The sequence below is a fragment of the Phasianus colchicus genome, chromosome 6, assembly GCF_987193195.1.
Source record: "Phasianus colchicus chromosome 6, bPhaCol1.hap1.1, whole genome shotgun sequence".
Lineage (NCBI taxonomy): Eukaryota > Metazoa > Chordata > Aves > Galliformes > Phasianidae > Phasianus > Phasianus colchicus.
This window is the reverse complement of record NC_143441.1, coordinates 34,312,130-34,334,986: the sequence shown is the minus strand read 5'-3', so window position 1 is coordinate 34,334,986 and position 22,857 is coordinate 34,312,130. Positions and strand designations below refer to the sequence as shown.

Here is a 22,857-nt window from a genome sequence, read left to right as displayed (position 1 = left end):
TATTCTGCTCGAGTGCTTCATGTCATATGTTACGTAAGCTGAAAGGTGGGAAAAGAAAAAGAGGCTGTCAGTAAATTGTTATCATTTACTTTGATTGGCTTCCTCAGCTAAACAGCAATATCTGAATAAAACTTCTGCCAGCTCACGGTCACTCAGAGCTCCTTGCCAGATCTTCTATAATCTGATCAAGTGACTGCCTAGGGCTAATGAGATGAATCTGAAGTGTTCAGTGCCAGCAAGCTCAAGGCACAGCTGCCCCAACTACCTCAAATGGCATCACATCAATTCCAATGAGAGCAGAGATACACATTTCTTTCTGAATTAAAAAAAGAAGTCAAAAAGCAATGACCATCCATCCTATGCTAACCTCAGAATCCTTTATTAAAAAGTTACTTTACTTTGTTATTTCAATTTATCCACAGAATTACAGTGAGGATAATGCACCACTGGAGAGCATGAAGTCCAAACCCCTGCTCAGAACAGGCTCGGCTAGAGTAAGACCACGTCAAGTCGTGTTTTCACAAAGGCCAGAGCCTTGCACAGTCTCTCTGGGCAAACTGTCACAGTGCTTGACCATCATCACAATGAAAATATTTTTTCTTACATTGAATTGGCATTGCTTATATTTCAATTTGTGCATGGTGCCTCTTGTCCTGTCCCTGGACACTACTGAGAAAAGCCTGGCTCTGCCTTCTCTACTTCTTTCCTATTCATACCTAGATCCATACAAGCATTTTCCTTCTCCAGCCTAAACCAGCACAGCTCTCATACTATCCATCCTGCTTCAAGCCCAGAGGCAGTGTTTTGGTTCTTGGCTATATTGCTGCATATGTCTACATCTCATGCTGGGGAGCCCTGTGCTGGACTCAGCATTCCAGGCGTGTCTCATCTGAGTTTATCAGAGAGGAGGTGATCACCTCCTGAGCTGCTGGCACTTCTCTTCCTGACACACAGCCCAGGAGACTGTCTGCATTTGCTGCAAGGACAAACTGCTGGCTCACATTAACTTGAAGTCGACTCAGGGCCTTTTTCACAAAGCTCCTTGCCACCTGGCCAGCTGAGTTATTCTTCCTCAGGTACAGGAGTTTTCACATCTCTTTGCTGAACTTCATGAGGTTTCTGTCAAACTGTTTCTCCAGCTGGGAATCCTCTGGTGTATCAGCCACTTCTCCTAAATTTGTACTACCTGCAAAATTGCAGGAGGTACACTGTCCCATCATCCAGACCATTAATGAAAAAGTTAAATTGTACTGCCCTGTACAACAACTCCTGTGAAGGGCAGCACTATGATGCCCTCTGGCTGAGCTGCTGCTCAGACTGCTGAGCACAGCCCCTTGAGCCTGACAGTTCACCACTCATGTTTAGTCCATCATTTTGTCCATGAGGATGAAGTGAGAAACAGTTTTGAAAACCTAGCCAAAATCAAGACAAGCAACATCCACAGTTTGGCTCAGAGGATGAGAGAACACCTCATTGTAATTGGTGTAAAGTTGGTCAAGACTCATTTGCCCTTCTTAAATATGTGCTGACTATTCCTAGTCACCTATTTGTCCTTCATAATGGTTACCAAGAGGATTTGCTCCAGCATCTTTCACAGGATCTGAGGTGAGGCTGACTAGCTGGAGCTCCACAAATAGTCCTTCTTGTACCCTTCCTGATCATTGTGGTCATGTTTGCTTTCCTCCAGTCCACACAAACCTTGTCCAATCACAATGATCCCTCAAAGATTCTTGAGAGCTGTTTTTCTAGGACTTCAGTTCATTACCAATACTAAGAAAGAATTTATACACACAAATATTTAGGTTTGATTTTCACATTTGCATCATAACAACTAAGTACTTGAATGTATTCCTAAGTTTACATCAAAACATTTAATTTGGTTTTAACTGTAATCCTTCTAAAGCTCTTAATATCCACTTATCAGGTAGTTTAATGGAGTAAGCACATATGAAATAGTGAATTATTTTTAGCTAAAAGATTTTTGCATATCATCCAGTTGTTAAATGGATGAATTTATTCAGTACCATTTAAAATTCTTTCCATGTAGGACTTCAGAGGGACTCAGTTGGAGACATTTAACAGCTGTATATAAATAAAGCGTTTTAAGCATCCATACAAAATTGTATGATGGGTCCATGGTGACAGTGGAATTGTGACAAAAACATTTCCAGCTTATTGGCAGAATAAACCGTTTCTGAACCGCTTGGTTTCATCTACATTGTATGAACTATACAAAAAGAGAGATTTAGTCCCTTTCCTCAAAAAAATCAGAGACAAATCAAAACCTACTTAGAAAGTTAGAGACATAAACCTTGTATGAGATTCTCAAAAATAGGCCGAGTTAATCTTTTTACTGTTTGCTACACATTATGCAATACATTGCATGCAAAAAGATTAGTATTAAAAATACTATTCTTGGAAACTACTGAAAATAACCTTAATAATATGACATTTTCCATTGGTGTCATACTCCTGTATGTGATGCTTTGTTATCATATGCTGTACTCATCCCCTCTCAAGGCTTTCTGACAGCCTAGTTCTGCTGAGGTTCAGGAACTCTCACATTGCTTGGAAGATTGCAATGACTCTTCAGCAGCAGCTTTTGTAATGGGGTTCCAAATGGATAACCTTTACTGCAAAGTGCATGTATGATATGTATCATCCAGGAAAAATCTAAGTAACTGAATTTAATTTAAAAAAAATGCAATACTCAATAGCTCAAGACTTCTGTATTCAGTTAACATTCTTAAATAACAGCTTGCTGATTAATCACTGACAATGAGCATCTTCCAGCTACGGCTCCCACCTTCCTGTCTTTCACCAGAAATGAATGTTGTTGAATTTCTATTAATATTATAAACATCCTCTTCTCTGCCAGCTGTTCTTTGGAGAATAACATTAGTCCCAAGGAGTTTTCATATTCATTAAGAAGGTTTCATGCAGACTGGCTTTACTTCAGTTTTATTACTTGACTTATTATTTTTTTTAATCTGCTGAAGTTGCAAAAAACTACTTACCGATGTAGACTGAAAAAGTACAAAGCTCTTTTAGCCCCACATCTTTTAACTTAGTGATCACTATGTTGCTTTTGGTAGTTAGCATCTATTCATTTCTTATCAGTATTTAAAATCTTCTTGCTTACATCATGATGCATATGTCATTTCTGAGCCAATGTAAGTTAAAAAAATATTTCACATTATCTTTCAATTTTGTAGTCCCTCCTTGTTATCACAGTTGATTCTGAAAGTGGCAACATCCACAGTCTTTGTTGGCCTTGCTGATCTAGGGGGTTGGACTAGATGATCTCCAGAGGTCCCCCTTCAAACCCCTGACTCCTTGGTTCTGTGAAGACAAACCACAATTTTTGCAAGCTCATTTTTCAACAAGTTAAAATCTTTCCGAGATAGACCATAAGCAACTTGCCCTAAAGTGATGATTAAACCTGGCTTGTATGAAGCTGTCAAGCTACCAGCCTATCTATTTGCTTTTTAAATATAGTATGAAACTGAACAGTGGATTAGATGGTCTGACACAGGAGGGAATTTTCTGTGATCTGTTGTCCAAGCTTTCTAGTCTCCCTTGAAGAGATTCCCACACCTAGTCATGCATTGTCTTCTTGATGCCTGCTCAGGTTATCATTCTCTTTGCCTGAAGCCTGTTTCCTGTATCCAGGAACGTCAACTGTATTTCAATTTCTTTTCTCTGCAGACCTTAAGCCATATATATTGCTGCCATTTTTCCTCTTCTCTTCTGGCTTTGGCTTCATTTTCTTCTTTGCCACTCGATCGTCTGCTGTATCTTTTTTTTCTTTCCTCAAATGCTAAAATCCCTTCACCATTCTACTTCACCCCAACAAACCAGTCTTCGCTTTTTCTTATGATCCTCTACTTGTATTCATCATCCTCTCTATTGGCAGCTTGCTCTTCAGGTTTTCCTTTCCAACCAGTATTTGAACACAAAATATTTCCCACACCTCATCCTCTCCTCTTTCCTCCAGTTTGCATACAATCCTACTGTTTCTACTTGAGAACTAATTCTCAGACACATTCTGCCAGGAGTTAAGGTCATACCACACACACACACAGATTCTATCAGAAATCTGATTAACACTGCACATTTGGCAGCTTCCACATCTAGCTATCTAGGCTTCCTCCTTCAATGTTAAGGTCATCTCTACTGCAGTCTCAGAGACTATGAACATCTCTACCTAGACATCAAATCAAAAGTCAAGAACTTGCTTCTTTCTCATTGAAAACAAATTCTGCACAGCTCCCCCTTCTTTTCTGCTGCTATGTTTATTCATTCCTCTAGTTCAGCTACTTATGGAGTACATCTCAGCAATGACATAAATTTGGTGTACTGAATCTGATCACATGAATAATATTATGACAGTGTATACAAGATGACTGTGTTATTTTAGTTTCTTGTAAAGTTAACTCTCTAGGCAATACTTTGAAGAAGAGGTATGATAGCTTTTTCCATAACTTTTTAGCTCAGTTTACTTCTGGAAGCTACAAGCTTGGTGAGAAATAAAAGATGAATAAGAGACATTCAAACTTCTGATAACTACCAAATTATTGAGAAAAGCTTAAATTATAAATAAACATGACATGGTCTGCCAGGCCAATTATACTGTATCATGCTTAGATTTGTGGTCAATCATTAAATGTTAAATGTAAATCAGTCACATAGCTTGCTTCAGTTTGCTTAGGAAAAAAAAAAAAAACAACAAAAAAAACATCATAGCGATAAATATAAGAAAAATAGGGCAGATAGTAAAAGGAATCAAAAGGAAAAAAAAGAATAAATTTTTCTAGCTCTTCTGCTCCCGGAATCATAGAATGGCTTGGGTTGGAATGGTCCTCAAAGATCATCTAGTTCCAGCCCCCCTGCTGCAGGCAGAATCACCAATGGCTAGATCAAGCACTAGATCAGGCTGCCCAGGATCCCACCCAACCTGGCCTTGAACATCCAAAGGAACAGGGCATCCACAAGCTCTCAGGCAGCCTGTTCCAGCAGCTCACTACCCTCTCCGTGAAAAACTTCCTCAGTATCTAACCTGAGTCTCCTCTCCTTTAAAATGCCTATTTTATGTATGAAGATGCTCTTTTTCTTGTTGAAGGAATTGTTTTCCTCCCAGCATGACTCCTATAGTTTAGATGAAATGTATTAAGCAGGGACAACACCAAACATTTGAGGAAGAAAAAAAAAGTGATAGTGTTTCTACTTTCACTGCCTTGTGAGCAGCTTGGTTTGGCCCAGAGATGAGATGGCAGCTGGATCAGTGTCCTGAGGTTTTAAGGTCCACCAGCATACCATACATTTCTTGTCCTCTGCAGTTGCTCACAGCACGCACACTATCACAGGATACTGGGATGCTGAGGAAACAGCTGTTGCAGATTTTCTATCTTAATTACATTTAACAGAACTAAAGACACTGCAACATACATAGATATAATTTAGGGCCATATTAATTTTTTTTATCTGGTTCTGCATCAGAATTAGAAGCACATGGAAGGAGGGGGAAAAAAAAAATATACAGCAATTCTGTAGCATTCAACTCCCCTATACTTATAGTCAGTAATTTACCAAGCTCTTAAAAAAGAAGAGAAAGCATTTACTTCATAAAAATATTTTTGAGTTGTTTCAGATGCATTAGAAATTCATGTCAACGCATAAATGACAAAAAATTCAATGCAAAGGAAAAACACAGCAGTACTGCGCTACGTCGAAGACAGAAAATGAACTGTTCTGTTTAATACAGCCACTAGGTGGCAAAATTGGCCAACGAAAAATTACCAACAACGAAGCAATTTGAAACGTCTTTGTACCTTCAAAGTTGAACGTGAAAGGGCTTATCAAAAAATACTTTGAAATTAAAAGCAGTGTTCAAACCGATTTTTATGAAATTATTTGTAAATATTATTAAGTCACTGCATTTACCTTTAAAGAAATTATTAAAATACTGAAGGTAAAGTGTTTTTAGCTAATGTTGATGAAATCACAAGGAGAAATTTCTAGGCAATAATAGGTAACAATAAGAACACTGAATACAAATTTTAATTTCAGGAAAGTATACCCATGCTACGTTCCTGACATCAGGCACAGCAATGCTCTTTCAACCTTTTGACTGTAGAGGACAGAGTACTCTGTATGTTTCTCAACATAGAATCTGCTTGCTTTCTTTCAATTCAACACAATCAGTCATTCCATATGGTTGAATTCTAGCAAATATTTTAGAAAGACAGCCAGTTTCTTAACCTTTTCTTGCAGTTCTCCATTTTCCTTAACCTTTTCTCGATAGTTCTTTTTTTTTTTTTTTATCTTTCTTTCTGGATATCTGTTTGTTGAATCATGCTTCAATTTAAATTTATAGCTAGCTATTAACTACATTTACACATCAATGTGTTGGAATTAGAGGCACCAACAATAATCAAAGTAACAGCACCATGAAATACACTGATGATAAACTCACTGGTTCATAAACCCACTGCAAATATACTGCAGTGAAAATCCAGTCTGACTCATAGGAGCACATGTGAAAGAATCCCCATAGAACTAAGGAGCTAAACAGCCATTCCCTGGGTTATTGCCTATCCTTGCTCTTATTCCATATCCTCTCTCTTTCAAGAAATTTGTGGGCCAGGAGCATGAAGAACTGAAAGAGCACACAAAGAAAAGAGGATCCCAGCACATTCCCTCGTGATTCATGGGACAAGTCTGGCTGGCTCCAAGGCAGAAATACAGTGCTCTACAGTCAAGACAAAGCGGGCTTTTTAACTGACTAAGCAATTATTTAGCCACTCAGACAGTGATAATCTTTCTGGGCTTATTAGGTGTATCAATGATATATAACATCCAAACTACAAACTCTTCCTTTACCCAGCTCAAAGCCTTTAATAGCCACTGGGGCCATGGCATGATGGTGTCAAGAGACCAGGAGACTAGACAGAAGAGGGAATGTGAGCATCAAACTGGAGCCAACCACTGCAGATATTAAGTGCTTGACAGTTTTGGTCATACTCTTTACAGTAAGGAGAGAGCTAATGCTAATGCTGAGTATTGATGCAATTCAGTTGTTTCTTTTTTTTTTTTTTTCCCCTCTCCTCTCTAAGTGAAAGTCAATAAAAACCATCCCACTCAGTCCAATGAGAAAAGAAAACAGAATAAACCAGACTGAGAACGAGTCATTCCAAAGCAATTTGCTCTGCCCAATTGGAAAGTTACCAGCTACACGCAGTAGATGTGGAATGTATTTTTGCCCAGTAGCATCCACTCCCATTCCTAGATCTGTGTCACTTAGCATGTCAGTAAACTGCTGATTGCAGTGACGTATCTATAAAATCTATGAGCTTCTGTGCCACAGGAGAGATTGAAATAAACAACTGGAGTCACAATAGCTTTGAGTCCTACCTTGACCCTAGCTCAAGCTGTGCAGTTTTTAAACGGAGCTGCTGCAATTCTCTGACCATATATTGTAGCTTCAGTGCGCACTGCAGGAGGGTGACCCAGAGGGGGAAAATACAATCCACCTGCTAATCACGTTTAGAAAGTTCAGCTTCTACAGCGCATGAGAGACAGATACTTTCTATGCTGGATATTTTTTTTTTCCTTTTTTTTTCTTCTCTGAAAATCAAAGCAGGAGTCTTTTAACAGGTCATTTGGAAGGAGCATGTGATGATGTCTGCGATGAGGGTTCAATCTGATCATGGGGGTCTCAGAAGGGATGCAAACCACTTGCCTGTGACATCTCCAGGATGGAGTGAGCCCACCACACACTTCCAAGAGCATAATCTTGCAAGGTTTCTTTTCCACAGAATCACAGTTACATTGAGTTAGGTATAGCCACAGTAGCATGAGGCTAGCATATATTTCTTAAGAGATTCACACTACTCAGTGAAATTCCATAGTATTTCTTTCTTTGAAAGTAGAAAGCAACATTTTGTGATACATCACAGTTTGTAGAAAACAGACCTTTTCTTAAAAAAAATCTAGAGTCTAGAAAGATAAAAGTTGTCAATGGATTTCCTGCATATGATGAGCAGTAATTCACTATTTCTTGACAAAAGTCTAGTTTCCATCAAACAGAAGTAAGGAAATAATAGATCTGTAGCTCAGTTTTCTAAAGAAATAATACACTTCATCCTCCATGTCAGTACATAGTAGGCTCATTTGCCAGTTTCAGTAGCATTTGACTAAGGGAAAGAATCTCAGTAAAATTAGTTTATTTCAGATTCCCTTAAAAAACTTAATCAAGAAAAAATAAAGTTTAAATTCTGTAAAAAGCAATAAGGATGAATACACCTGCCCTTAAGTACAGGTCACAGAGAGAGGAATATTGAGACAAGAATTCTTAGAAACTAATGCTAAATGAATTTCAGCAGTTTTTAATTAGAAAAACAAATCCTCCTTTATTAATAATATTACTACACACTTCAGAACATTAAAGCCATAGAAAACATTTTTATCCAACCTGGCCCAAGACCCAGAAAGGATGCCTCTCAAGTATTGATATCAACAACAATGGCTGTGCTGAGCAGGCTTTTCTAGAGTTGGCAGTAGTCCCACAGCTCACAGGGACCCCACCACAGCCTCTGGTGGCTGCTGAAGGTTTTAAGGAAGGAAAAAGAAAGAGGCAGAGAGCATGATACCCTGCTGCTGGTGATCTCTGATGAATTTTAAGTGATAAGTAGTTGAAAAGAAGAAGAGGCAATAGCAGCACGCGGGCAGCAGTTTTGGTTAGATTCGTGGTAGCAGAGAGTAATCTAGATAACTCAGAAACAGATTTATTTAATTATTTTTAGGCTTTCAAATATTTTATTTTGAACACTTCCAAAGGAACTCAAACCAAGCACCTTGGAACTCCTCTGTGTCCAAAGAAGGTTGCAGTATGTTAATAAGCAAGAATTTCCAGATGGTACATCTTGTGAACTTGCAAAAGCCATCCCTGAACTACTTAGTAATGAAATTCTATTTCCTCTAGCTACTTGTTGTCTGGAAGAATTCAGATGGCACTGGAGCATTTCACTCAAAAACATTTTACATCTTGCAGCCCTGCTTTGCCATAAACCTGACATGGTGTCAGGAGTTCTTTCCTTCTGAGACAGAGGATTACTTCAGACTGAGTAATCTTGGCTCCCATGGTTTGGATGTTGTATTATTTTGGTAGCAGAGATCAGACATTCAAAGAGACAAGAATGAGGGATCAGCAGAAGAACAGGGAATGCAGATCTCGTATCTGTGTAAGGAAGATATGATAACTAATACAGTTCTCTGTTTTACTGTGAAACAGCATGCTGCAGCTCTAATATTCATTCTTCTAGATGGGTAATTAGGTAAAAAAGTTTTATTAGCTGCTGCAAATAAACGTATAATATGTGAAACAAACTGTCACACCTATGAGCTGTTAATTCCTTTCAATTGCTTTGTAGATGCCACTTTGAGCCTTGAAACTAGAATAACACTACACATGGTATGGCAACTAAAATAACAGAAAAACACCAGCTCCTTTTTGAGTAGGAATGAGAACAAATAGCTAAAAAGACACAAGCCAAAAGACATCGTGCAAGAAAATCATCTCTGCACAGTCACAGATGAACAAGGTAAGTTGGGTTCCAATAAAAGAAAAATCAGATTGTTTATGCAGTTTAGGAAATGTATTACTAAGAGCCCCAAATCTTTCATTGAATCTGTAATGAAGTGTTCATTTTCTTAAATTATTTAATATACACGTTTTTAATTCCACTTCACCTCCTTTAGCAATCTGTACTGTAACTGAACCATCCCCACACTCCCCACTTTCCTTTACCTCTTCTCTAGGGAAGGAAAGTCAGGTTTGTCATTGGCAATGCTTGCAGATGAGAAAACATACATTCTTTTCCACACCCTCCAGTGGTCCAGCTTGCTGGGAAGCAACCACTAGTGCTATAGGACATTTAGGAATGGCAGCTATGTCCTCACAACCACATGCAGACTGGCCTAGGTGCTCTGCACAGCCAACAAGTGCATCTCAGAGCTGAGATGTGTTCTTGGGAGCTGTTCAATGACCCAGCTTGCCCCAGTTTAAATCAACTGCAGAATCTGGAGAAGGCTCAAGGCAGTCCAAGAATAGCTAATGTCATTCCTATTCAGTACCATTGCTGAGTTCGTTCTTAAATGGCTAAAAAATTGCCAAGTGAGGACAGCATATCCTTTCACACTGCTAGAGAATATGCGAGTCCTGGGAACACAGAGCTCGTATTTCAATTTGCAGCTTCATGAAAGTCAAAAGAAAACACATCTTTATGCAAAAAGATGTTCCTCTGTCCCTCACAGTCTCTCACCTACTCTTCACAATGCATAAAATTCCTAGCTGCTGCTAATTCAGGAGTGTCTTATCTTATTTAAGGACAATCTCTTCTATAAGAGTAGGCTATAACTCTTTTTAAAAGCAATACAGCATTTACACTTATTCACTACAGTTTTAACAGGTCACTACAAGTAGTTACATAAATCTTTTCTCTCATCCATTTCCCATTCATTCTTTTTAGGATGTTTCCTCTGACAAGAGATGATGATTTCTGTAGTTGATGGTGCCAGGACACGGGAAAATTTGCACATCTTATATTCAACCAGACTCCCCAGTTTGTCCATAACGTCACCCAACAAGTTAGTGAGCTTTTATTTTTGAGTAATCAGATATTAAAACAATATTCAGAAAAGAAATGGTTAAAATATTTTGAAACTTTATCTTATTATACCAGCTGGTTCTGCATTTACAAACATTTCTCCTTCTAAACAAGCTTGTAGTTATAACAGACACTGTTCTCTGTCTGTTATTAGTATTGTAGGCAAATTAAAAGTCAAAATAAAATTCATGTTTTACACAACTACTTGTTCATATAGTTATTGTACAGGGAGCAAATGCAGAAGAAACTTAAAAGCAACATTACAGGCTAGAACTTCTACATTAGTACATTGCCTGACCTTCTGACAAAAAAATGAAGTAAACAGGAGAAGAGAAGAAAGAGCCCAGCACTCCTTGAGAATCATAAAATGGCTTGGGTTGGAAGGGACCTCCAAGATCATCTAGTTCCAACCCCCGTGCCGCAGGCAGGGTCACCAACTGCTAGATCAAACACTAGATCAGGAAAAGTAGGGAGGGACAATCATTTCTGAGAAGCATGTCAGCTTTGTAAGGCACAAGAAAGATGATGTGCTCTATACACCAGGTTGTCTCTTCTCTAGACAAAATTATAGACATGAGTGTCAAACAGGTCCACGCTGCTCATGAAAAGGAAAGACATCTCACAACACAGTTCTGTGTCTTAGAATAACCAAGCACAGACCTAGCAGTAAGTGACTCATCGAGATGGGTAGCTGGTACACATTCACAGATGTCATGTTATTGGCATTGCATTAATCATAAGGATAGCAACCTTCTGGCACTACAGCATACTCACATACAGGCCCATCTTTTCAGCACCCAACTACTTCGACAAAGAAAAGAAAACAAATCCACAATTACAACTCAAATCTTGAAGCATTTTTTCCTTTCTTCCTTTCTCTTTCAGATGGTTTGATTTGTTGTTTTGTTGGTGGGGTTTTTTTCCTTACATAGGGAAATGATAGCTGTAGCAACTGGCTGCATTCACAGCATTGGAAATTTTTTTATACAGCTGCCACCAAGCTTTCAACAGGCACAGAATTATTTTGACACCAAACAAAGGAGGAGGCAGTTTTCTCTTGAATGAAGAAATTGTCAAACATGTTTATGGACTATCAGAATTTATTTTGTTCTCTATCAGATCCTGTAGATTTGGTCGTCACTCAGAACCTCAATAACATATTTATTATTTTTGTTAAAATTGATTGAAGTTCTGCTTCCTGCAGTCTGCTTCGTAAGTCATTCTACCTACTATATATCAAAAGAAGTTGTAAAAGCTGAATAATGATGGGGATGATTATTTAGCCTAAGATGTCTCCTGAACAGATGAAAATACTTTTTCCTTTGTCTTTTTTAATTTGTTTTTAATTAACGTATATATCTTTCCATATTCTTTCCTTAGACAATATCTCAGTTTAATCAACTACTTTTCAGCATCTGGACTGTGAATAGAGGTGTAATACCGGAACAACTTACTAATTTTCATTATTCCTCATTGTGTGAATTATAAGTCCTCCACATCTTCAAGTTTAACCATAAATGCTTCAGAGAAGTCAGAGCAATGCATGTGTTCCAAAGAGATTGCAAAATGGTTTTCAGAAGTATCATAAGTAAGGGCATGAACAGAGGAAAGACATTAGCCTACTCAACAGGAATCCTATTGCTAAGAATACAGAAAACACTTTAGTTGACAAATCAATACAAAGAACATTTAATATTCACAAGGTGTTGAGTCATTAAAGTCAATTCCACACAGAGAAAAAGGTTATAAATTTAAATCTACAACCATTCTTCCAAGAAAGAATAAAGAGCAGGCTTGCAAAAGAAACTTCGTTCCACTTTGACACAATCCCTGAATTGATACAGATCTTCAGTTCTGAAAATGTAAGAACATCTAACAATCACACCACATTTGATTTTCTACCGATACAAATGTCAAAAATCCTCGCTATGTGGCAATCCATAAAGCATACTGGATTAAACATCAAATGTCTCTTGAAAAGAAAAAAAAGATAGACTCATGAATCATTAGTGGTGCTTTGCCTACAGTAAAAACTGGCCTAAAACCAACAGATCACACAGTCACAATTTTGTGGTTATGCTCTTAATGTGCTATTTTGAGTGTAACAATTTTTAAAAGGAAAAGAAATATATATATATATATATTTATCTCTACAGCCTATTTCTATGCTAACAACTGGACAGTAGATGTCTCTCCCTGAAATGGAGCCAATAAACTTCTCTTCCTCCTTGTCTCACAAGACATTCTCTTTCTCTATCTCCTTTCCATTCTGTGCTCCTTCTCCAACCCCAAAATTTGGGGTGGCAAAATTGTTAGAAACTCTACAAAGAAGTACAGCTTATCACAACTAAAGAAGCAAGAGATGTCATAGTTTCTTTCTTTGATGAAGATAGATTTAGATAGAAATGGAGTGACCTATAATAGGGTGTAAGAAAAATCACTGTTGGAAAGAAGACTTGCACATAAACTATAATGACTACGCTTTACAAAAAAAAAAAAAAAAAAAAAAAAAAAAAAAAAAAAAAAAGCCATCTATTTTTGTTGTTGCTTAGGCATTTTTTGCTTTTCCATTAATTAAAATAATACAAATAGGCTCAAACCATAATAAATAAATCCTCTCAAATGTTATCCAGTTCCTAAATAACTACAAAACCCTGAACTACACCCCAAATTATCAAGATATAACCAAGATAATGTATTCAAATGCATTCCAGTCAATAGCCAAGATTTATTTATGGTATCACAGTGCAAGTAACAGTTCCTCCATAGGAAAAAGGTATTTCACATTATATGTGCCTTGTTAATGAAGTATGACTTCTAATGGTTACTATGATGTTTTTGTTTTTCTTAGATAACAGAGCTATTAAGAAGTAAGTCAACCTGAACTCACAAAATAAAAATTGACATTTTTAGAATATGCTTTGTATTACATTTTATACGATACCAGATAAACCTAGTCTTGTTTGAACTTACTTCCAAAAAATTAATTATAATAAAATAAAATTTTAAAGATGAAGAAGAATGCTGCACATAACCACTACAATCAGCATTTCTTTGGGAGGATCAAAGCCAAGTGTACAATCAAATAGAGACGAAAAAGGAAAGAAAAAAAAAGATTCCATCCCCGTCCCCATGTGTCCATTTGCCTATCTGACGTCAGTACCAATCAACAGGCAAATGTTTGAAGATAAGGATTGATTTTGGAAACAGCCCAAAACATAAATACAGCACAGCAGTCTTAAAAGGATCCTTAAAAACACAAACACTTGAAAAAATTAATATATCTCGATTATTCCAGATGTCAGATATTGCCTCTTGAATGACCAGGTTCAATTATCAAGATTAGTGGTCTTCCATTTTTATTCGCTCATATGCAACAGTAACAACAACAAAAAGAATTAACTGGATTGAAAAGGCAAGTAAAATATGGTGTGGAGTATTTTCTTCTCCTATTTTGACTACTACAGCAACATCTTCAGAAAGCTTTTCTCAGTGTTTACTGCTTTGCTGAATTTCAATTAAGCAGAATATTTCAGCAAGTATTTAACTTCTAAGTTTTTTAAGAATCATGCTTGAAAAGTGCATCTATTTTAGAGGGTTGTCAACATTGGGTTTATTTGTTGTTTTTTTGTTTTGTTTTTTTTTTTTAAAGATATTTATATTATCCTTTGTAAATATTAAAAAGTATTAAGCCTGTGAAAAAAACTGTTTTTTACAATGTGACACTGTAAGCATGACTGGCAATTCTTTTAATGGGCCTGAACACAAAATCCATAAAGACTTTGATAGAAGGTTCCCAATCTCACAGCAAAGCACACATGTGAAACACAAACCCTTCAAAGTGCAAGGTTTGTATACGTTTGTGTGTTGGAAAGGGTAATATTCAAAGCCAGTTTATACAAGACAATGAATGCATATCTCTGTCAGAGAACTAAGAACAGGGCTTTACAGTCATAGCTTAGCGATCCAATGTTTTTCAAGGTACCAAAAAATATATATTTTATATATATATATAAAATAAAGGCATAGAACCTAAATTGAAAGTTTCAGTTACTTAATTTTAAGCATAGTCATAAGAACAAACAGGAAGAGAAGTGATAAAAACCAGTGGAAAGCGTGGGTGCCTTGACTGATTCAGCAGCTCAGATGGTAGGTGCTATGTGCATCTGCTACTCAACTTCAGCACTGCAAGTTAAGATTAAGAAAAATTCAATTCACTGCATCTAACTTCATACGTTTTCTTATGGAAATACCTTGAAAAATGTGAAACAAGAGGAAGTGTGAGCTGTGTGGCAGTTACATATGCAGGAGAAGAATGCTAATGGAATTTATATCCAGCTTAATTCTGAACATTTAACTCCAAATTGTGGTAATATACTAATAAATGTATAATGAACTACTTATTAACTAACAGTGGAATCTAGATGTTTGCCGAGGTCTAGCTCCTTGCACTTCCAAAGAACAACTGCCACAGAACACCTCTAGCAGAACAAAGAATTCCTCTTCGCTCCCCTTTACTGCCAGTTAAGTAATAAAGAATATTTTACATCTCAGAAGTGATTACTGTCAAGTTTGTCTTCCTCAGAATGAGCTCTGCTTCACAACTCTACTAAGGCTGCACACGAATGCACTCCGGCAGCACCACGATCCGCTGCCAGACACTGAACTGCAGAACAGGTGGCTGACTGAGATGCAGGACACAACTAACACAGTTAAATCTCCTTGCTATTCGATAGTGCAGTGATGCAGGAAGAGGAATGAGGATCACAGCAGGCAACTAATCCCTGAAAATCTGCAATGGGATGTAGGCATCTACACTAACCTGTTCCTGTTCTGGATACAGCTGTTCTGCATGAAAAACAACCTGATCTTCATCTCACAGTACCGAGTGATTTATTATTCTTTCAGTACAACATATCTTCTTTGGCTTCATCAAGGTCTCTTTCATGAAGTATTTCCTGAAAATCTAATTTCTGAAGCCCAATAAATAGTGATTTTTGTTGTTTAGGTGACAAATCCTTCAAGGGAGCCTGCCACAGGGAAGCATTAGGAGTCCCTCAGGCCCCAAGCGGCGCCGCCCTAAGGAGCTGTGTGGGGCCTTTCCCTCAGGGCTCCAAGTGTCTCAGTTAGAACATTCTACAGCATGAAAAATAATGCTAACAGTGAGCTAACAGAGATGGGGGGGGGAGGTTGTTTTTATTTTGTTTTCCTAATGCTAAGCATTTAAATAAAGTTGTATCTGCAAAATTAGTTCAACCAACTAGATTTCTGCCATGTCCAACAGTTGGTTGAAAGTACCAATTGGTGTGTCACGTTACTCTATCTGCTGTTAGGAATTAGGGAATATTGATTGCAAGTTGGCTATTAGCGGGCCTATCACGAAACATCTAAATGACACTTTACACTTAGCAGCTCCTGCACACCATGGCAACGGGAAGAGATTGAAGCAAAACTGTCTGGTTCCTATAGCAACTATCACACAGACCATCTGTAATCAAAAGGAATCATAGCATGGGAAACAAAATGGGGGACTCTGCATAGTAGAAGACTGTTCACGTATTTAAAATACATCACACCTTAATGCATTATTGTAATATTGAAATGCAAGAAAGCCACATAAGCTGCTCAAACTAGCTTTTCTTTCTTAAATACCATGCTAATTAAAATTCACTACCTCTATTTCCCTAATACAAATGACACCCCTATTAAAAAAGCCAATGTTTTTCACTCACCAAATATATATCTCACAATATATAATCCATGCATTAATTCAGTATTTGCTTACTATTTTATCCTGAAATTCATATATTCTAAGAGAGCTACTAGCACAGCATTTCTTATCATTTACTTTGCAGAACTGCTTTTAGAGTATTTTATTATTTCTGACAATAATATTCAGCCATCCTGTTTCTAAAATATAAAGGTCATCTGGCTTTTGAAAATTGCTTCTAAAGAGATTAGGATATGAGAAAACAACAACAATATGAGAAAAGAAAATGCTACCCCACGAACAGATACATTTTCTTCTATAACAACAGAGGCACCTGCTCGGCACAGTTGTGCACTGAACAGAACATTATTATATTGAGGCACATCACACTCAAATAGAACCAAGCACGCTCAAATATTAGGAAAAAATAGAAGAGATCAGTATCCAGGTAGGAAAATACTTGATACTAAATGTAATTTTGGGTGGAAAATAATAGCCTATAGACAGGCTTTAATAAATTACAAAACAAGAAATCAGTGAAGAAAAATTATTGTCATCATCAGTCCCTTCATTCTGCTTTGGAAGATATTAACTTGTGGAACATTCCTTGGGCTGAAGGCAGACATTTACAGCCTTATGGGTTCATGCAAAGTGGAAAGGAGGCAATCTGGAATAATCACAAAATCACTTCTCTCTTCATTATGAGGAAGAAGTGCTGCAGAAACCACACCACAGTGATCCAACAGTGTCAGAAGTTTGTTCTTCACAAGAGCTTACGTGACAGATGCTTTAACTCAGCTCATCACCATCAGAGCACTTAAAACATAGGCGCTCATCCAGCTGCCCCTCTGACTGTGTATCCCCCGAGCTCACTCCCCTGGGGCAGCTGTACAGCAGGGATGGTGACTGCTACCATCCTCCGTGGTGCCTGAAAACCACATGAGAAAAAAACTAAAACCTCCACACACGACCACTGCTGAGAGCAAAGAACTATGGTCAAATATTCACTGCTCCTGGAAACCTACTCCTTGCCTTCATCCAAAGAGCACTGTAAAAGGACACAGGCTGGACAAACTGCTGAGACAGTGCCCTTTCCATGTTTCAGATGTGACAGGGAAGAACACATGAAAAAACCTAGGGGGTTTAGGCAGCTCTTCCCTCAGGTGGTACAAAAACTCCACAAAAAAACATTTTAAAAGGAACATGGACCAATCCTGACAGGAAGGTGCAATGGAAATTAAAAACTAAAAGATTAGATTATAATGATTGAGACCCTTTCTTTACAGTAAACATAGGCTGCATTGGCACTCGGAAAATTTAGTTATGAAGAAATTCAGAATGAGTCTTGTAAGAGGTTCAGACTAGTGCTCTTCATGTTAAGATCTTCAAAATCCCTTTAGTAAAGATGTTTGTATGCGTCTTAGACTGGATGTAGTCTGGTCCACAGGAAAAAAAACACTTCCAATTATTGGCTGGGACACTTCTGGCTCCATAAAAGGCTGAAGAACATTCGGAACACACCTGGAGTGCAGCAACCCCTTTAGTTTCCTAATTGAGGAATCTGGCTTATGCCTACCAAAACCATTTGGTAATCAAGAGATTTATTTCCACATCAATTTTTTAAATATTTCCAATATTTTAAATAAATTCAAAATGTTTAAAATCCTCAAAGACCCTCAAATCTCATAGGGGACTCATTTAATGCATCTCATTTATTTCTCTGATAAAATCATGCAAAGAGCTTCAAAGAGTTGAAGGAAAATCATGCTTTTTCATTCAGTTTTCATCTTCTGATGTATTCAAATCTCCCAGCAAAAGTGGGAGAGTGAAAGCAAGCAGATCAGATAATGACAATTTGAAAAAACAAATTTAAATCAACATTCTAAAACTGCATGAAAATGTTTCATATAGCAACAACACAGATTACTGCAATTTGCTTTATGTTTCCAAGAAGTTTTTCTTACTAAGTTAATGAACATTAGGTACTAACTATATTCTCAGATCCTCAGTACAACCAAACTTATTCCCTGCATTCAACTGATGATGCCTGAGAAATCTGTATCACTTTATCCTCTATAATATAATTGGGACCGTATCGTTCATAAATACACGTGCACTACCAGAGAAATTAAAACTTACAAAAATATATTTTTTAAAAAGCATTACTCTTAAGCACAAGAAAATCCTGTTGGAACAGAGACAGTCCTCTAGTACAGGGTGGTTAAATATGAGATAGAATCAAAACTGTTCATATTAGAAAGTTTGTCCTAATCTCCGACATCTGTAAAACTCCAGTATGAGATATATTCCATTTTAAACAACACTACAAAAGGTCAGAACAATTGCCCTAACTTTGTCAAGGCCATTGGCAAGGCTGATACTTGTTTTAGGTAAACTTAGTACCCATGTCATGTGTAGTGGACTAAATATAAAGTTTAGAGAGCAGAAAGGACCACCATATATTTAGAAATAAAAAATTGAATTTAATTTTCCACTCCAACAAAAGAACGACATTTCTTTATCCAAGAATATAATTCTGCAAATATTAACTAGTTCATTATCCACCATCTGACTGTATTTATTGCTCGTCTGGAACTTGTATGCAATGACATGGAAGTTGAGTGAAAGCATGAATAACCTCTTCATCAGGATACCAATTACAACTATAGTAAAGTTGCTTTTCTACTGTAATTCTTTAAATTTCAAAGCCATCCATGTACATACGCTAAAGATTAGTTATTCATCTCCTCTTGAACACACTAAATAACCTTTTAATACTAGCTTCTGTACATTAAGCCTTTATTTTAATTAATCTGAATTGACTTAAATAGCTTGAAGTGCTGTTTTCAATATTCATTAATATTGAAAAACTGCAAAACTTAACACATAAGACATTTGCATTATAGTCAACATCAGCTTATGTTTCATCCGAGAATCAATCAATCAGTACAACTGACACGACTTTCTAGATCCATCCTTGAAACAGCGATTTTGTGCACTAAATCACTTGCAGGTACTTGCATCCTAAATCAAATAAAACTGATTAACTGACATGCTTTGTTTTCAGTTGTAAGAAATATTAAACAAATAAGGACGAAATCAGAGTTCTGGAAGCATGCTTTTCTGCATTTGTGTCCTTAAGCTTAGATATCCCTTAAGCTGGTAGCAACGCTGCAAGCATGACAAAACGTAATTTGCAGTCACTGACAGAATGTTCTGAAGATTACAATTACACGCAACACAAGATTTATACTTGAAGGCAATATGAAAACGTAAAAAGAGGAATCCATAACACACACACACACACATTCCTGGTCAGTACATTCAGCACAGAATACATATTAGGAAAAAAATACAATCATACTGGCAGTATGCATAACTTCGGTTCTACCACAGTCACTTCTGCGTTGAGCATAAAAAGCTAAAAACTTGTTTCATTAACAAACTCTGCAATTTACTATTCAAAAACATTTTAGTTTAATTTAAATGAATAAATAGCATCCCTCTGCACTGCTTACAGGAAATGTACTGGTACCATCAAGTTACAGATACACGTACAGTATGCCTTTCTAAAAGTGACTTATGTATTAGAAACTACTGATGAACAAGCTTTTTACCCAAAGAGGGCACTACTGCTGTTGACAGATGAACATTAAGACTTACTAACTTATTACTATATCCTGAGCTTCTAAACTTTTTTTGCTTATATAACATAGTGGAAAATTTTAATGCCACTTTATAAATAGCTTCTAAAGCATGGGCAGAAAGAAGCATGAAGTGTTATCCCTTCTGTAATAAACATGTGGACACATAGCCGTGTTTCAGCAATGATTATGAAGATGGAATTACAGCATCCATTTCAAAGAGCCTCACTAAAATTTGTCCCCGTGCACCCCTGTCTAGATTACTTTGCATTTACAGAATGCTTTATACAGTTATTAGTGTAGTGATGATGATTTCTTATCTTTCTTTTTTTAATTCTTGGGTCACTATCTTTGATCTACATAATTAACCTAGTTGACTATATTTTCAATCACAAGAATGAAAACAACTCAAGTGAACAAAACTATTTTTAAAAGCTATTTTATAAGCTATATTGATACTATCTTCATATTTTGGATCAGGATGGACTTATCATGTACACAGCCTTTTCAATAACTGGAGAAAAAAATGAAATACCAACAAAAATTCTTAGCTAACTGTATATTCAAGTAATGTATACATTATATTCACACAGTTGGAATAAAGGCCTTTCTGCCTTCTGACAATAAATATTCAATAACACTTTTACATGTTTTTTATCATGTTCAACGCTATTTCCAGAAGACTCCAATTGCAACTTGTGGATCAGCTTCACCAGCCACGCAAAGGCTTTAACAAACATCAGAGGCTGATTTGTTGGACACTACCATGGATACATATAATACTGGCCTTAATGGCCTGATAATCAGAACTATTCCTGGTATTTCTACTGAGAACAACATTAAACATGCATGGGAGTTCACATCTATCAAGTAAAACCGAACAGAAATTTAAAGCATTTGGATATTAGTGCTTTACAGAGGGTACTGGGGAGAATATATCTGATACAATCTCCACCTCGTTAAGAGAAGCATAGTCTTCAGAATAATAAATAAAACACTTCAACTGTGAAGTGTTCCTGCTTTCACAGCAACTTTCTTAATTTTAACAGTAAGTGGAACCTTCCACTATACCAACTATTTTCAGTCATACAAAGGAATTTTATACATTCAACTCAAACTGAACATTTGAACTTCACACTCAAGCATTCCATAGTCTGGTGTCTTAATCTTGTCAAGTCCCACCTTTATATAACCAAAACAAATCTCCTGTTATGTTGGACTTCAGAGTCATTATTAGAAACTTTATTTGAACAGTGCTTGGACACCAGAAAAATATTTATAGGAGATAGATTTGGTAGAGCAAGTTCAATGGGCAAATTGGATAAAGAGGACAGGAAACATGAGGTACCTTCTATATTCATATCAGAATGCATTATTATTTAGAAGCTACTAATTAAAAAAGCAACATAAAGTAACAAAAAAACAAGTAATTTGGCCTGGAAACATTATAAATCTCCTGAAAAGTGCAACTGAATGCTATTTGATGTTTCTTCTTTTTATATGTACGCACACATTTCTGCTAGAGAATTTTTAAGGAAGAAAACATAACTGAAAAAATATCAAATACAGAAACACTTTCACTGAATTTGCAAACATCACTGAAAAACTCATTTAAAATGACTTCTCACTGCACCTTTCGCATTTTACAGCACAGTGGCTTTCTGTACAGCAGAGGATGGAGTCTAAAATGCCCAGTAACAGCAGGGTGCCTGCCTGCTTGTCTTATCCAAAGCAAGCAACAGCAAGCAAGACTAGCTACCACTGTTCTGGCCATACATAGCTATCTGCAGAAATCTATACCTCCCCTTAGAATCACATGAATAATGCATTGGCTGCTTAGCCATGTAGGACTTATCTTCTGAAAAACAGGCTAGGTCTCAAGCAGCACTAAGATGAGTTTTGTCACACAGTAGTGCATTACCTCAAGTAATGGAACACCAGGTTTCCTCTGCTGTTTTAAAAATGCTCACTTAGTGCTCCCAGCTAAAGCTACCTCCTATTTCGACTTTGCTCTTGTGAAGAAGTAGGATAGTGCAGTCAATTTTAGCCTAAATAAAAATATTCTCAGATATATTTGGGTGTTTAGTTCTCTGACAAATAAGCAACATTCAAAAGGAGAGCAGAAATGCAATTATATTCCATGCAAAAAACGTAGCCAAGACTGAATGTATTTGTTTCAGTGAGAAAGTTAACAGGTGACTTAAAGAAGGACTGACTGTCACTAGAGCAGGAAAGGCTCCCAACAGTAAATGCTCTTTTTATCTCCTAGAAAAAGTCACAAAAATATAAAGGATTAGAAACTGAAGGTAGACAAATTACGTGAGAGTAGCTGCATTTTAAACAGTCTTCTGAGAGTAGAGGCAAAGTTTTTTATTATTTTTCTATTTTAGTAGATAAAGCTATTTGAGGGGTGGAGGGAAGAAGTATAAAGGAGTGGTTGGGTTTTTTTTTTTGTTTGTTTGGTGTTTTTTTTTTTTAAGAGTAAAAATGAATAAAAGAGACCCCAAAAAATACTAAGATGTAGAGACACACGCCACCCATTGACCTGCTTGAGTAATTTAGATAATGTGAGGCCCTGTGTGTTTTTGAACACATACTGATTCTCAGTGCTACACTCTCTAAAGAAGCCTTTTATAAACCAAACTGAACTTCAAGATTTCTTCTCCTAAAAACTTGTTACTGATTTATAAAAACCTTCCGGTTTTCATTCAGAATCTGCAGTGATGCATGAACTCACGTTTTTGTTTTGAATCATTTGGCATGTAATGCTACATCTCATTTTCCACTCCTTGGTTTGCTGAAGCAAGGCTACTGGGCATCGGGCTACTTGTCCCTC

At 36.9% G+C, this 22,857-nt stretch overlaps 1 protein-coding gene across 5 annotated transcripts in view; it reads right to left on the bottom strand.

Annotated features, from left to right (window-relative positions):
* CACNB2 (calcium voltage-gated channel auxiliary subunit beta 2) overlaps positions 1-22,857 on the bottom strand; it is a 223,331-nt gene that overhangs the window by 163,337 nt on the left and 37,137 nt on the right. The gene's annotated exons all lie outside the window — the stretch shown is intronic.